Below are 8,552 nucleotides of genomic sequence, written 5' to 3' on the forward strand. Positions count from 1 at the left end.
TTCCCAGTACCGCTGGGATTTAACCATCGGTGGGAGAGGCCCATGCCAAGTGCCCAGCCTGGCAGCTGGGCTACGTGGGCTGGTGGTGAGCAGGGTTGGGGGGTACCTCCCTAACAGACACTTTGGCTCATTGGAGGCTCCCCCAAAGGTTGTTTTCACCCCATTTCCCTCCCCCAGGACCTGCCTACCCATGCCCCCCCTACCCCCTCTTCCCCCCTCACCAGGGCCTTCTAGCCTGGCCCCAGCGATCTGCTCATCCCCACTTAGTTTTCACTTGGGCTCTGACTTCCCGATGTTGAGGACTGCCTGTAGTCCCAGCAGTGGCCACCGCTCTCAGTGGTGCTGCCAGGATCACAAAGACACTGACCATTTGATTGGCCAGCAGCTCTCTGAGACAGGGCTTCCTGCCCAGATGGGGGTGGGGGAGGGGATGCCCCACATAAACCAATTAATGCTCCTTCGAATGTTAGATCCCTGTAAGGCAAGCTTCTGGAGTAAGGGAAAGTTCACCCCCAAATCTTTCACCGGGGCAGGTGGTAGGGCCCACGGCATTTTGTTAAATCCAGCCCATGGTTCTCTTTGTCCCCTCCCACCTCGCTTCTATTTTGCTGACACACCATAGAAATTGTTCAGTCAGATTTGGTTTGATTTTTCCTTTTTGTTTTGCTACACTGCATTCAGTTCTGGGCACCACACCTCAGGAAAGATATATCGGCCTTGGAGGGGATACATCGCAGATTCAACAGATTGTTATTATTGGGGGCTCTAAGGGTGAAATCATGTCGATCGGGGTTCCCAGCAAAGTGCTGCATGAGGTGGAGGGCCATGTGGTGACCTGCGAGACCAATACAGGTGGGGTGTTTACCTGGGTAAACTAATCGAGGCCGAGGGCAACATGAACTGTCAGATGTCTAACATCACTGTCACCTACCGCGATGGACCAGCTGGAGCTGGTCTACACCCACGGCAGCAAGATTCGCTTTCTGATCTTACCAGACATGCTGAAAAATGTCCCCATGTTAAAGAGCACGAAGAACAAGAACCAGGGAACTGGGGGGCTGGCCAGGGAAAGCTGCAATCTTCAAAGCTCAAACGGCTGCCCCAGCGAGAGGCCGTGGGATGGGCCATGGAAACATCTTCCAGAAGAGGAGGTGAGGCAGTTTCTGCCTTGCCCATCACCCAGCAGAAGTCCAGGGATTGCTTTGTGTATATGTTATTTTATAACTCTGTAGAATGATGTGAAGTCCAATTTGAGGTTTGTTGTCAATAACATTTTCTTTTCCATAAAAAAAACATGAGGACAGATTAGGTTTGTACTCCTTTGAGTATGGACAATTAAGGGATGATCTAATTGAGGTGCCTACGATGATTAAAGGAGTTGATGGGCTGGATAGAGAGAAAACCTTTCTTCTGCTGGGGGAGACCAAAGCATGGGGGAATAACCTTAATATTAGAGCTCGGACACTCAGGGTGATGTCAAGAAGCATTTCTTCACGCAGAGGTTAGCGGAAATCTGTCTCTTATGTAATTTATGCAATGCTGAGAAAGGGCAGTTGTTTACGAATTGCAGACAAAATGCAGCTCCATTTGAAGAATTACATCTGCCAACCTGCTCAGAATGAGCTTATCGCTCACATTTGAATTGACAAGTTAGCTTTACAACAAGGAGACATGAGTCAAATGTTTTAACAGGATATTGAGAATGGAGTGTTCAACCCCAGAGCATGGTTGGTAATCACAGAGTGCAGCAGGAGATCTGTTTTGGGGGCATACATGGTGTAGCATTTAAACAACAAACCACCAAAGGCAGTGGATCTGTAACCATGTGCTGCTGATTACTGTTCAATGGGGAGACTATGCTCTTGTGTAACATCTGGTCCATGGTCAGGAATTTTTTCCTCCGAGAATGGGTGGTTTGGAGGCAGGTGGATAGTTAAAAGAATTCATTTTAGATCACGACCATAACTTGACTCCAATGCATCCACTCCCGGGTTTAATGGAGATGCCTGCAAATAAACTACAGTACTTGCTGCAGTTGGGACCTTCATTAGTGCAGGCAGGTAATTCATGCCATAATGAGATATTTTTACATTGAATTTGATTTACCTTTAAATTTAACATCTTTAGCATGTGTTTCTTGGGCTTAGGAAACTGATGAGTGAAACAGAGGGGAGATTGAACTGCGGTTCGGGTGGTATTTAAACTTGTCATTGCCTCACCTGAATAAAAGCTCACTTACTGGTGCCACAGTTATCTCTGCCAAATGTTTGGCAGGGGCATACTTGTGTGGACATGGCTTCTTCTAAACTTTGGAGGTTTTCAAACTGACAAGATCAGGATGTGAGGCACCATGGATGTGTTTGACACCACACAAGGAAGCCTATCACCATTCATGGTAGTTGTCGGATCAACACCCGCACAGGAGGGAGGTGTACATGAGAGAGCTGCACAGGGAAGTAGGGGTTGAGGTAGCAGGAGGCATTACAGTGTCACGGGATCGACAAGGACTCAGCTTCCTTGACCTCTTGGAAGAGCAATGCTTCTGCAGGCTGATTGACATGTGAGGTGGCTGAAGACATCTGCAGACTTCTAGAGGTAGACCTGCCACCTGTTGGATCTGGTGGCCATGCATTGCTTGCCACTGAAGATAGGACACCCATTGCTCGCCCAGTCACTTCCATTCCTGCCCGAGATTCCAGGGATGCCCTATCGGCTAATGTTGATGCACAGAGAAAAGTCATCACAAATCAAATCCTCCAGGTCACTGCACCAACTCCACACCACTCATCCCTCTGCGTCCCTTTGCACTAAACTGTTCTTCAGTTATCCATTACACACTCTCCAATGACATTCATCATAAACCTAATGAAAGGGCAAAATTGACCTTCAAGTGCAACTATGGAAAAAACATTGAAGTGGTACGAATCAATAAATTTTATATGTCCTTCGAAAAAAGAAAACTTATAATCATAACATTCTATCAAACATCCACATGCATACATTTTGGTGAATTACAATTGCATTAACTTACACTTACTGCTGCTTCTATGTGGTGGATCCAATGCAGCTTCAGCAGAAGTGGAAGCAACTGCTCACATCCCTGCTCAGAATGCGAGATACTTGCGACTTCTGGATTTCAGAGAGTGCCACTTATCTCCAGGGCAACCTGCTGGCTTGGGAACATAGGAACATAGGAAATAGGAGCAGGAGTAGGCCATTCAGCCCCTCGAACCTGCTCCGCCATTTAACTAGATCATGGCTGATCTACCACAACACCATTTCCCCACACTATCACCACATCCCTTGCTGTCTTTAATGCGTAGAAACCTATCAATCTCTGTCTTGAACATAATCAGTGACTGAGCCTCCACATCAATCTGGGGTAGAGAATTCCAGATTCACCACCCTCTGAGTGAAGAAATTCCTCCTCATCTCATTCCTAAATGACCTTCACTTATGAGACTGTGTCCCCTGGTTCTAGACCCCCAGCCAGGGGAAACATCCTTCTTGCATCTACCCTGTAGAGCCCTGTAAGAACTCTGTATGTTTCGTTGTAGGCCACTATGAATGCTGTCATAGATAATTTGAGCAGGACTACTCTGACAGGGTTTCTTAGACCTGGTTGGCAATATTTAGTTTGTACTTACTCCAATTAATAGCTACTCTGAGCCTGTGCTCAGTATCAGTTAAGCAAATTCCCATACACGAGGGATCTTCACACATGGGTTTAGCATCCTTTGAAACTGCCAGAGAAAGGCTATTCTCTCGGAGACAGTTGTTTCCCTGATATGAGAGTGGCCTGGGGGCTCTGGATCTCTAGGGAAGCCATCCACATCTCAACATCATCTCACCGAGAACATACCTTGTAGGAATGATAGATTAGAAGTAAAAACTAGTATGTTACCTGTCAGAAAAGGCAGGCATAGTGTTAAGGAGTAGTTGACGATAAGCTGATTGTTTTAACACTTTTTGGAGAATATATGGTGTGTAGTAAATGCTTGTGTACATTTAGTTCTGAGATTGTCTCTGTGCTTTGGGAGTTGGTATAATGTGGGGAAATGTGGACTTCTGCATTATTGGCACCAGTTTTTGACAGTGAGAGGCTATGTGAGGGTTTGGGGGAGAAAAGGCTGGAGTGAAGTGAAATGACGAATTAATCATTGTTCTTTGAAAGCATTGAACTGTCCATTGTACACCCTCCTTTCTAGGAAGGAAACCTTTTCTGGATTATCCCTCCTGTGCACCCTTGTTATTATTGTGGACGGGTGGGGGGTGAGGGGTTGATTTCCAACCCCTTCACCATCATTCACTTCAGTTTTCAGAAGCAATGAGCCTCTCTTCATGGTGTTATAGGCAGAGATCAGAAAGCTGCAGTTGTAAGTGAAACTTTCATTGGGCTATATTGCAGAGCTCCATCAGATTTATCTAGGCACTTATAATGGGATTTGTGAATTCTAATTGTTCCATGGCTCTTCTATAGGTAAGGACATCATTATATTTATTGTCACCCTCTGCTTATGAAAGTCTTACTTGAATCATCGACCATGACAGCAAGGTACATTGCTGATCACCATACATACCATGTGGATACATGACTCCGGATTATGAAGACTGGAATGGTGGATGTTGCATGATGAAACTGTCATGGCAACTTCTCAGGTATCTGACACTGGTGTGCAGGAAAAGGTCATTGATATTGTGCACTGGCTGCTGCTCATTAGTTGAGTAAATCCTTCCGTTCTTAAAATTAAAAGTGTTGCCATATTGAGTTTTGAGGCTTTCATTCTGTCAATTGATTAACGGGCCACTTAAGTCCCTTGAGTGTTCAATCGACGCCGATTTTTCTGCACCCATGTGATCTTCAGGTGGGCGCATGGGTGCAATAGGCAGGCGGGTAGGACACATTTGACATAACCTCATCCAAGGGCGGGATAAGAGGGCTGACTGGGGTCGTGAATGTGCACAGTCAAGTATTTATTTTTGAAAGTTTTACCAACTTGCCTGTGTGATCTGCAGTACTTCAGAACACATCCCAGCTACTTTTTCTGGACTCTTAACCTTCAGGTCAGCACTTTGCAGTGAGGGATCTTTTCTGCGCTTGCAGGTCTGAGGAAGCTTTCCCTTAGCCTGGGAATGGGAGCTGAACTGTCCACTGGAGGCAGCTCCTCTGAGGAGGAAGGGAGGGCCAGAAGGAGGAGGAGGCCAGGAGCGCACAATCAGCCTCCAGGGGAGCCACCTTTGTGAGGACAGGCGCAGGCACAAGGGGTGCAGGGCCAAGAGGTAGTCCAAGGTGGAAGATGCAACTATTCTGCTGCTAGGGTATACAGGCGGTGAAGCAGCTACCTCAATATGTCTGAGGTGCAGTGCCGAAGGAGGCCCTGTCTCTCAAGGGAGACAGTCAACTATATCTGGCAGATGATTGGGCCTGAGATCTCCCCTAACTGTGTGGGTGGACTCTAAAGGTGACAGCTGCCCTCAGCTTCTATGCCTTTGGCTCCTTCCAGGGCTCGGTGGTTGATCTTTGCGGTGTCTCCCAATCAGCTGTTCACAGTTGTGTCAAGCAGGTTACAGACACTCTGTTCAGGCGTGCATTGACCTTCATCCACTACTGTTGGGACCAGGCAAGCCAGACACAGCGAGCCAGAGGCTTCGCGGCAATTGCTGGCTTCTCCCGTGTCCAGGGTACAATAGGCTGTACACATGTGGCCATCAAGGCGCCAGCAGGTGAGCCCGGTGCCTTTGTCAACAGGAACGGCTTCCACTCCATGAACATGCAGATAATGTGTGATCACAGGATGCTGATTCTACAAGTCTGTGCAAGGTACCCAGGCAGCTCCCACGATGCCTACATCCTCAGACACTCCCAGGTGCCGGGGCTCTTCAGTGCTCTAGCTGGGTTGTATTGATGGCTGCTGGGTGACAAGGGCTATCCCCTCAGAAGGTGGCTCATGATGCCTCTCCGCCATCCAAGAACAGAAACTGAGCAGTGGTACAATTGGAGTCACGCCTCCACAAGGGCTGTGGTGGAGAGAGCCATCGGTCTTCTCAAGATGCACTTCCGATGCCTGAACCATTCAGGGGGCGCATTCCAGAACCCCCCAGATCGTGTGTCACTGGTAGTGGTTGCATGCTACGCTCTCCACAATCTTGCGCTGGAAAGGGGGGAAACTGTGGACGAAGAAGGTGTCGACGCATTGGCTGCATATGCACACGATGAGTCCAGCAGTGAGTCCGAGGATGTGCACACACAGGGAAATGCTGAGGGGGTAGACGCTGACCTGGGATTACTCCAGGGAGGGAGGGACACCTGGGAGGCTTTAATCCAGCGAACCTTCAGCTAGCGAACCACAGATGGTCCACCAGGACAAGCCTGGGCTGTCGGCTTGACACTCGACACCTGAGTGCAAAATCTGCCAGGTTAGCAACAGTTACTAAGGGCATTGTTAATAAAGCTGAATATCCAAAAAACCACTCATTACAGTTTTGGAAACCAGACACATGCAGAAGAAAAGAGGCACCCTCAGCCATGGTCACATATCTGAATTTTACGTGGCCAACAAAGCAGCTTATTACAAAAAAAGGCAAGGGTGTTACAAATCAAATAAAATCATAAGGGCCTCGTCTCAGACCAACACAAAAGCACCAGTGATAAACCCGTGGTGTGCCAAAGGTGCCTTATGCTTCTGTTTACGGGCGCTACGTCTTGGTGCTGCCACAATGCTCGGAGTGGCATCTGAGACAACCTGCCGACTCTGCTGTCCTGTTGGCCTCGATGACCTTGGCAGCCGTCCTCTGGCCCGTGGAGCCTGTGCTGGCCCCGCCTGGGAGGGTGCTGCCCGTTCCACAGCTGGCATCTCCCCAGTCGTCGCAGCCTCACCAGATGCAACGGTCACTGGCAGAGGAGCTGCCGCCCTCATATGGAGCGCCCTGAGAGGAACCCACAGAGGTGACAGGCAGCTGCTCCGCCAACATGAGGACCTCCCTGCTCACTGTGGGTGGATGTCACCAAGGTGGGAAACTTGATGCCCACACCATCTCCCACACTGGCACTGACCAGCTGATGTGAGGGCTTGCTGGTCAGAGCGCATCCCCAGGAAGCCCTGATTGGTCTCCTGGAGGAGCCTGTCCATGAGAGTCGCCATTCTCTCCATGGAGGACGCTCGGCGCTCAGACATGAGGCTCATTGCTTCGGCGAGTGTCCGCGTAGACTCCTCCACCATGGAGACCAAGCCAAGCATAGTCTTATGTATCTCCCCAAGATGCTCCCGCACACCCGGCTGCATTTCCTGCACCTGCTGCATCGCAGATGACTCCAGAGGCACATCTTCAGGCACCGACTGAGCATGTGCCTGGTCCCATGCAGTCCTCTGACTGCTGGCGCCATGGGCACTCTCTGTCTCTGCCATCTCCTCCAGTGACTGTGAAGTGCCCTCACCGCTGTGCCCTGGGACAGTAGCTGATGTTTGAATTCCCACCGAGGTGCTAGTATCTGCGCTGGTGCCTGCCTCGGAGAATTGGTGCGATGTTGGTGAGACTTCAAGCGCCTCAGGTGTGAGAGGGGGCCCCTGCTGCTCCTCCTCCTGGCCCTGCTCTGATGATGCTGAAAGGAAGAACAAGGACAGTGGATCAGTTAGCGTGGAGACAATGACCAAGTCCATTCCTGTCCCCTGGATCATTATTCGCTCATCCTTCCATAACCAATGATCAAGCCATGTTGCACGATTAAATCAATTAACATTCAGCACTGCTATGGCTGTTGGGAGGATAATGCTGACCTCACTGTTGGGCATAAATACCTGGCCATGGCACCCCAGTCTCACCGACACCAGTGGACCTGGGTGCATGGCGCCTCCCCAAATCCAGGGCTAAGAATGGCGATCTGCACCTGGCCGCCTCCAGTCCTCGCACACTCGGCCACGTTATGCACATTCTTCTCCTGAAAATGAGAGAAGAGCATTGATTACGGTGATTGCACATGGACTCTGTTCGCGCACGGCCCACCCCAACCAGAGTGGGACACATCAGGGCTCCAGTGCCTCCTCACCCCGCTGATGCTGATCACCCAGAAAAAGATACCAGGTCTGCTCCCCACCCCCCCAACGCCCCCTTGGACACATGCTGCCTACATCACATCAGGCACCACATGGTTTATCCTCCCATAGCAAGGAGGCGCAAGCATATGCAGTGTAGAGGGCAGCAGATGGTTCGTTGACACGCCAACTTGAAGCTTCCCTCCCAGCATCTCATCACCCTGACTAGGACATGCCCTGGAGTTCTAATACAGCGCCTAGGTACAGCTCCTCCAGGTTGCTCCCACAGCAGTCATGTGGGACTCAGTGTAACACATGCTGTGGAGGCAAAACACATCTCTTCATCGCCCTCTCAGGCTGACCTCAGCATGGGCAATATCTGCCGGCCCATCCAGCAAAGGACAAATGCCGTCAATACAGGCACGACACTTGGAATTGGGGTGGTGGTGAGGGGGAAGGGGGGTGGGCAGCAGGGGGAGAAAGCCTACCTGCTGGGTCAAGTGACCAATGCCAACATGGTAC

The 8,552-nt window shown here is 49.9% G+C and overlaps 1 pseudogene; it reads left to right on the forward strand.

The window, feature by feature from the left end:
- Positions 1-354: 354 nt before the first annotated feature.
- On the forward strand, positions 355-1,241 carry LOC144691931 (small nuclear ribonucleoprotein Sm D3 pseudogene; annotated as a pseudogene).
- Positions 1,242-8,552: the final 7,311 nt, after the last annotated feature.

The sequence above is a fragment of the Cetorhinus maximus genome, chromosome 16, assembly GCF_964194155.1.
Source record: "Cetorhinus maximus chromosome 16, sCetMax3.hap1.1, whole genome shotgun sequence".
In the NCBI taxonomy this organism is placed as follows: domain Eukaryota; kingdom Metazoa; phylum Chordata; class Chondrichthyes; order Lamniformes; family Cetorhinidae; genus Cetorhinus; species Cetorhinus maximus.